Below are 9,328 nucleotides of genomic sequence, written 5' to 3' on the forward strand. Positions count from 1 at the left end.
ATAGCATGCGTTTCCTTTACTTTCTCATTGTCCTGATAAAGTATTACTAGGATTTTGCAGAATAGTTTACTATTTTCTATCCACAGTATCAATCATGAGTACATTTATCTCTGAAACCAAATAATTATCTCATTTTTAAAAATGCAGTATTTTCTTGCAAAACTGTGCTATTATATTTTTAAAAATCTAACAAAATTAGTAGTAACCTTATAACTCTCCAAAATTCAGTCCATATTCAAAACTCTTTTTTTAAATATGAGAAGAAAGTTTATTTATATAATCCAAAATGACTTTTGGATTGGTATTTGGTTGGTATATCTCTTAAATCTAAAATACAGATTTGAATCTTGCCAATCATAGCTAAAATCTCTGACAAGACTCCTAGGTTTGTTGCTATTTGAAAATTTTTACTGAGAATATTATTGTTTTAATGTCCATATTCAACATCAAACTCTCCAACTGATTTATAATAAGCAACGAAGAGCCAGGCCCAGAGCAAACACCGTTGCTTGTAACTAGTACCCAGGTACATACCTTTTGTCTTTTTTGTACACAAACTCTACTTGGGGAGTAATAAGGAACTCTTATGGTCATGATCCTTGAGACAAACTTACTACCTAATACAAAGTTATATGAACAATATTTTATAGGTACCATCAGTTTCTCTGTTACTGAAGAATGGGGGAAATATTCACAAAGAAAACATATGCATGGTGTACCTAAGCACATAACGACACACTTGTACCGTGCCAATATTTTCATAAAACAAAATTAGACTTTCTTGCATTTAAATTTCCATACATTGTTTTCTACTTTCTCTGTCCTCAAAATTTCATAGAGTCAACACCTTGGAAGCACGGGAGGGAACTATGAACCACAGTACAGATCTGATGCGTTGGTTGTATTTAAAGTTTTGTGTTGAGAATAGCACTCTTCTTTTTTTTTTATTTTGAAGGCAAAGATGTTTATTAGCATGTATGAAGTTTCTATACAGCAAAAGAAAACATTAAACAGTCAAAGGGGCAAATGGGAAAATTGGGAAAGCTTTCCATTAATAAAATTTTATTCAACTTTATTACTGGATGTATAAATTAAAACAGCAAATGAGACATGATTTTTGCCAGAGTCACAAGACAGAAGAAAGATGAAGGAAGTGGCACCTTGGTCTCATCCAGCTGTGTCAGAATTTGAAGCATACTCCCCTAGGAAAGCTGCTACGTATAAGGTGAAGCAAAGCACAAAACAGCATTTTAGCAGTTCTGTGTATAACAGAGGCAATGAGAGAATGCACTCCGAATGTCTTTGAAGGGAAGACTGAATACATTACATACAGTATGAAATGCACGCTATGAATGCAATATAGGCAGTGAATGGCATTGTTGGAAAAATGAACCCATATTAAAAATATCTCCTTGATAACACATGCATGATTACATTTATACAGGACATTGAGACTGAGGGGCAAGTTCTTTTAAAAGATACCTTTAGTTTTAAACATCTTATTTTCCAAGTCAATTAAGAACAAATAAATAATTACACACAAAAACCTGGGTTTCAACTATGAAAGTCGATAGCTCAAGAGATGGTGAAGGGCAGCAACCACCTGAAGAAAATGGAACTAAGGACAAGCTGGTAGATAGATATACAGTTGAAACCAGAGCTAGGCAGAGGATTCTAAAATGCAGTATTTCCACGATTTTGAAAGGCAAAACGTATCCCTGAGTCACCAACTCACTTGTGTTTTCTTACTACATTTTTAATATGCATGGTATTAACATCCAATTGCCTTGCCTGATATAAACAGCTGAATGACCCTGATCAACCTTGTGCACCAAGAAGGCAGACTATTCATTAGATAAGAGCTGAATAAGTTGAATTGGGAGACGGGAAGACAGCGCAGTGGGTAAAGTGTTGGTCACATAAGCAGGAAATCTGGGTTCAGATCCCTAACACCCATGTCAAAAAGCAGTCATGGCTCTCTGTGGATAAGGAAGTGAAAACAGGAGTCTCTCTGGGGCTTTGGTCTGACTCATCTAACCTGATGGAGAACAGGAGCAATGAAAAAGAGAGAAACAGTAAGGAAGACACCTGACCTTGACTTACAGCCTAGACCAGCACATGATCCTAAACACAGTGCGTGCACCCATAAACCTACATGCAGCCTCTCACTGCTCCCCTCCTCACACAATGAATCCATGGGAATTTCTACCGCTGGGTTTTAAGGGCTCAATTCTCTTTCTAATATAAATATTGCCAGTGGCGGCCATGACATGACTTGCACTTTGACTTTTCAAAATGTTGACCTCATCGATCTTTCCGTTCCAGATGCTAAATACTCCCCACACTCCCTTTACAAACAAGTTTCTGAGTAGGCCTAATTTCAAGCAGCTACACTACTACATTTAATTTTAAGTTGAAAAGTTTTCCAATAAAAGACATCTTTCTTCAAATAAATGAACATATATGGTAACATGGATGGGAGGAACTAGAATATAAAATTCATTTACCATTACATCAGTTTTTTTCGGTGTATCAAACACCATATTGGCTGCCATACATAAGACAATGACTTGCATTTATTGGTTCAAGCATCCTCTCAGTTATAATAAAATTATCACCATTTCTCAGATTGTAACACAGAGGACAGAGAATATTTTGGTTTCCTAGGTTTACATGCGTTGGCATCTCCACATAGGGTTAAAAGCACTGAATAGAAGAATAACATAAAGTGGTTTAAAACCTAGAATGTCTTATCATAGATCAACTAGGACTGGGGGAGTTAGAAAGCAGATAGACAAAGTGATGCTGGATTTGAATATTTAATCTCACTTATGATTTGGGTATATATTTAGAGAAACAATATTGTAAAACAGAAAACAATGAATGATATATTTTGAAGGTGAGTCATATACTAAGAGATGCATCTGGGATGAAATTCCAATTGTCAAGATCTAAAAAAACATACTAAGAAAATTGAACTTGCTTTTTATTGACATTATGGAGTATTTATAATAAATCAGAAGGCTGCATAGCCATATTACTATCTTAAACAATTGGAACAGCAGATTGAAGAGTGACCTGGAGACTAGCGAGAGGTGGGAACAGTACTGGGAGACAATTACAAAAGCCCAGGAAAGCAGTAACGAAAATTTGATCTAGTATAAGTGAGATTCAAACCCAGCCACTGGTACAACAGCTCTACCTGGGGGTCATAGGGGAGTCTAGAATGAAAGCAGTCTCATTGCTGGCTCTTGGAATTATAAAGAATGTTGTTACTGATGACAGAAATCAACAGTGTAGAACCTATGAAAACAAGGAAAGCTTGGAGTGGCACCTGATGTCACTCGGGGCACTACCAAAGTTACTAATGACATATTCTATCTTCAGGATCAACTACGTGTGTGTGTGTGTGTGTGTGTGTGTGTGTGTGTGTGTGTGTTAGTGTGTGTGTGTGTATCCCAGACACCACACCTGTTTACCAACTTACTTTCATCTTGTCTTGAGAAATTGGAACTTGATTAGCCAGACTTCAACACTGATCAGATGGGGTTTTTATATATTGATCTTGAGAAAAAAAGTCTGCATTTGGACAGTGAGGAGAAAACAATTCTTTCGCTAGTGCTTTACAAACACTAATCTCATACTAAACTATATCTGTGTATTGTGAGACTACCCATGGGTCTCTAGCATTTGCCTTCACACATGTGCCTCTAGAATACCAAAGGTTGGCTTTTTGTTTTCCACATTGTTGTTCAGCAAGATTCCTGAAATTTGAAAAAGAAAATTGTTAAATACCTATTGTGCCCATCTGTTTTGTTTTTCCATGGAATATATAAGAATAAATGGGTACTTAGGTCTGAAGAAGAACTTTTAATTTGAGGTCTCCAAGATGCCTAACATGCACACAGGTGCGTGCATACACACATACACACACGGCACCAGCATCATCACCACCACACACACATGTACATATATGCTTTTTGTTGTGGTGGTTGATGTCTCATTTCTTATTAAATTAATCACAACGTTGGGTCAGTCAGAGCCGTTAATTGCATTTCTCATTTAGACCTTCCAGAGAGGCAGCTGCAAATACAATTTAATTTGTTGACCCCTGATCAATAGCAATTAATAGCATCTCTTTAATCTTGTTGAAAGGCCTATCTCTGACTGCCACCATCTCAAAGGACAGGTATCCAAGTATGTAGATTGGTTATCTTTTAGCTCCCCTCAACCACGTACTTTTCTGGTGATGGTGCCCCTTTCAGAAGTTACTGTTTACTATATATTTTCGGTCATCATACCAAAGTCCCTCCAGGCTTGTTTTAAAGCTTCTTCCCTGTACATCCATGGTTTAAATATTAAAGACCTGTACTACTGAGGAAAAAACATAAAATACTTTTTAACCCAGAAGACCTGACATAACTTTTTAAATTTAAAATATTAATGAAATTGTTTGCTTGTATTTCCTAGGACTTCATGTTAGAGTGTAACCAAGACAAATGGTGCAGTTCAGTCTTTTCTTTCTATTATTTGTCATAGTAACTAGAAAGTTATCCCTTTGTTCCATAGTATCTACTTTCCAATAGAATTCATAGTATCTACTTTCCAATAGAATTCACAGTATCTACTTTCCAATAGAATTCCAAGTGTCCTCTTGAAATTTGTCAGGGGAAGTTTCTGCTAACATAGCTCAGAACATGTAACTGTTCCAGTTTGCTAATAATAAAATCTATTCAAATCAGTTACCATTTGCCTGGCACAAAGCCAGGGCCTTGAAACAAATCAAAAGAGGAAAAAGTGGGCCATTTATACATTGGGCAAGAATTGTGTGTCTTGTGGCATCAGCTGTTTTCTCCATAGTCACTTCACTGACCAGTGAGATTCTCTCTCTTCTGCTTTCCTCCAATGCCAAGTGCACCACATTTTCCAGAATTTGCCTGTGCATCTCTGTAGCTTACAGTGATTTTCCTTCAACGGGACTTTCACTGTTGGTCTCATCAACAGGCCTTCTATACAGTACCCAACTGTGGGGTTCAAGATGTGAGAAACCTATTGAAGCATCAGTAAGCAATCAAGAGCTATGTTACCAATCGAGGCTACCTTTTAAATGTATGTCAACGATAGCAGGATGGTTACTTGCTCTGCAAACTCACAAGATTACTTTTAAATCTAATGGCCAATGTATGTCTTATATGATAGCTTCACAAGAGGGTAATAAAAATATGCTAGGCAGTATCTTATACATAACTTCTGAGGTTAAATGGTTATGTAAATATGAGATATACAATGTATAAATTGTAAATATAAGATGGTTTTGGTACATATGTGCATATATAAATATATTTGTATTTGTACAAATAGTAAAATCTTATATATAATTGTAAAAAGCTATAAATATCATGGTAGACTTATGGTTGTGTCATTAAGATCGAAAACTTTCTGTTTCCATCTGTGTCCTATTCTCTCTTATGCCTAGAGTTTGCAGGCTCCTCTAGCTAATGGTAATTCTTACCTCATCTTTGCTTTGCTGTGAAGCATTTCATTCGTTCTGCTCGTTCACAGATTTAATATCCCATCCCTAACCATTTGTAACTCATGTTGTCCAGCCATTTCAGAGGGAGGCAGAGAACACGAGCAATGGAGGGCTACAGATGAGAGCCAAGCTGTTGGGAAGTCCAAAACACTGTAGTGACAATGAAATTTATGTGTGTGTGTATATATATATATAAAGGCATTTCTTATTAAATGTGCAAACTGCTAAGCATATGGTTGGAAGATTTTGTTTGTTTGCTTTCAGTTGGGCTTGTCTTGCCTCTTCATTTTCAACCAGATAAATACTTCCACTTGAGAGGCCTTCTTGGCACTCACCTAGTCTTTCTGCTGTCTGCCATGGCCTTGCAGGGTGGGTACCATTCCCCATTCCCATGAGAAGGTCATTTCCCTGAACATCCAGATGTGCAATAGGGTACTTTCACACAGATGGAATAGAATCCTCTCCGAGCCACTTCCTTTGTTTATGAAGGCATTTGTGTATCCTCTTGGTTGGGCTGACAGTAGCTTTCAGATCCCCAGAGAACCCTGAAATGTTCCAGGAGCCTCTCAACACTCAATTGCGTGTTTGCTCAGCGTGACAAGCATTCTGCTGTCAGGAATGTTAACTTTAATTGCTTGCTTTTGCTTTAGATCTCTACCTGCACCCTTGAGTTCATGAGTTACTGAGTAAAGAGCCTACTCTGGCAATACATAGAAGGGAAAAAGCCCCCTATGCTACTTATAAGTAAGAAAACAGTCACCCAAGGTCCAATCTCCCTCTCCCATTCCTACAGAAAATTGCCTTTAGCCATAGTCAGACTACTGACTACCTAGACTCTAGAATTAGAACTCAGTAACACTTTTAGGAGAAAATCACTTTCAGGTGTTCATTTTTTATAAAACATTCTGGATTCAAGTTGTCCTCCAATGAACTGGGAGACAAGCCTCCACAGCAGCAACACTGCAAGATGATGTATTTGTAAAACTGCAGTGTTAAAAATGAGACAGTACAAAGAATTATGATATTTCACACCACCAATGTAGCATGCAATGATACATTTTGCTCTTTGCACTCTACAAATAAAACCAGGGCATACATCTGTAATCGCATGTCCTGCCCCATTGATTTGCTCTTTCAGAAGAAAAGCCAGTTATCAAACTCATGTGTCTATTGAAAGAATGTCAACTCAGAAAAACACTCTTTGTTTGCTATGTAATCTATATTTTATTGCATGTAAACCCACAGTATATAGGCTGTTCACTAGCACCATACTGTTTCTTTCACTGCTTTTTCCAGAGACATAAAAGGATATCTTAGAACTGCATCAGGTTTACACTAAAATATACTTAGACGCATACTCTCTAGGAGCTGACAAGACTGCTCAGTGCTTAAGAGAAGTTGCTGTGCAACCATGAGGACTTAAGTTCCGATCTATACACCTACAACACAAGGAGTGGGGAGATAAGAATGTGCCTGGAACCCTAGTGTGTGCAGGTCAGAGGCAGGAGGATGACTGAATCTTACTGGCTACCAATCTAAACAAAAATTGTGAGCACCAGGGTCAAGGAGAGAACCTGCCTTAAAGAAACAAGGGAAATGATGGTAGGTCACCAGTGTCCTCGTCTGACCTCTGCGCATTCACATCCACAGACATGCATATCCATAATACATACAGATTAGAAAAGCAGTTTCTAGGAAAAGAAACAGGAGAGAGAGGGGTGCCCTAACCCTCTTCTCAGATTCACAATGAAGTACAAATGTATAGATGGATTAATTTGAGTAATTGTATGTTTAGAATCATAAGAGCTGTGATTAAACCGAATAGTCTGGTCTAAAGTAATTTGCATTGAGACATGATTTTACATCCATTAATAGGTTAAATGAACAAGATCACTGTGAATATATATATATATACTGTAAATATATATATATATATATATATATATATATATATATATCACTGGGATGAGGTTTCTCTGTGTAATAGTCCTGGCTATCCGGCAACTTGACCTGTAGACCAAACTGTCCTCAAATGCACAGAGATTCACCTGCTTCTGCTCCCAAGTGCTGAGATTAAAGCCATGTGCCACCACCATCTGGCAATATGTTTACTTTTTAATGGCTCTATAGATATCCTGTGAATCACTTCTATAAGGCAGAATGCTTTCCTCCTTTAGATGAAGAATTTATTCTATATGCCTATCTTATTTTTCATTACTCTGGCAAGAAAATGTAAAATGGTATTAGCCCTCTTAATGAAGTTGTATGTGTGCAATACGGTAGTGTTTGTTGATCTGGGTAAAACATTGTAAATCCCAAGTATATAGTGTACTTGGAATTTAGCTATTTTGCTCATCAGACACTTTCCACCTGTTGATTAGCACCTTCTCTTTCTCTCCTGTCTGGGCAGTCACCACTCCATACTTTGATTTTATGAATTAGACTTCTCAGTGGATACATCATAAAAACAGAATCACATGGTGCTCACCTTGAGAGACTGTCCTCAAGGTTCACCTACATCACCGTATATTGGGCTGACTCTTACTTCATTATATGCGCATATGTTTCCTCTATTCATCTACCAACAGACATTTTAGATTGTCTACATTTGTCTATTATGACCCGTCTCACAATAAAAAGGGGCATCAATGAGCATTTTTAAACTTTTAATTGAATTTCATTAATGATACAGAAAAGCACACACTGTAATGAAACATTGGATATATACAGATATCAAATGAATGAGTCACAACTACCCAGGATGTCATCATATGTTTTTTCACAGTGAATATTGTCACCACCATCAAATGATATCTCTGCTAGTGATGGCTGAACAAACAGCAAAACTTGATTTTTTTGTTTCTTTATTTTTGCCTGTTCTGAAACCCTATTCAATGGCCACATATAAATAGGTATCTTCCAAGCTTGGTATCTTCCACTCAACACTTTCTTAAAATCTCAACCTGCTTTCTTTTTCTTTCTCATTAGAAAATAATATTTAATTTCATTATCCATTCATTTCCCAGGTGAAACGTAATTGTTAACATTTAAAAATTGGAATGTCATCCAAAGATCAGATATTATGAAGAAATCAGAACAATCTCTGCAACTTAATTCTTTTTCTCTTCCAGTGGATTTCAGATGCATAAGATCATGTAGGAATTTGCTGGACTCCTGCACCAGCAGCCTGAGCAAAAGAAAGTAAATGAGGGCTGAGTTCCTAGCTTTGGAGAGAGCTCCATCTTCACCATAGTATTTGCAGCTGGATTTGTTACACATCACTTTCTCTACTTCATTCTTCAGTAAAGCCTTTTGCTAGCCTGGAAAGAGAAATGAGACTTCCTGACAATTGAACTCAGAATGGTCAGATATGAAATAGATAGGAAAGCATCATTACATCCAGGGAAGCATCCTTAGAGCCTTAAGGGATCCAAAAACAGCTTCCCCAGCAGCCAGTGTGTGCCTTGGAGTCCTGTCTTACCTCCTCCATTGACCTCACCTCCCCACGGCTTCCTTTTCTGTCCCTCAGCTCTAAGATTCCTCCTTAGAAGGACAGCCTCACACCCAGATTGGACCAGATTGGTGTTGTTATTCCACAATATTTTTAACCATTTTTGAAAAACTCATGACTCCATAATTCCTCTTAAGGGATCAAAAGAACTCATTTCCATAGAACCACAGGTTGACAGGGCACTTTGCAAGACCCTGGCATACAGGAAATGTTCAATAATTAGCTCTTGAATAAACAGGTTAATGAAGAGAAAGAAGTAAATAAATACCGCAGACCTCAAAACA

The sequence above is a fragment of the Microtus oregoni genome, unplaced genomic scaffold (assembly GCF_018167655.1).
Source record: "Microtus oregoni isolate MIOR12 unplaced genomic scaffold, Mior012 000038F_ref0000394, whole genome shotgun sequence".
NCBI lineage: Eukaryota > Metazoa > Chordata > Mammalia > Rodentia > Cricetidae > Microtus > Microtus oregoni.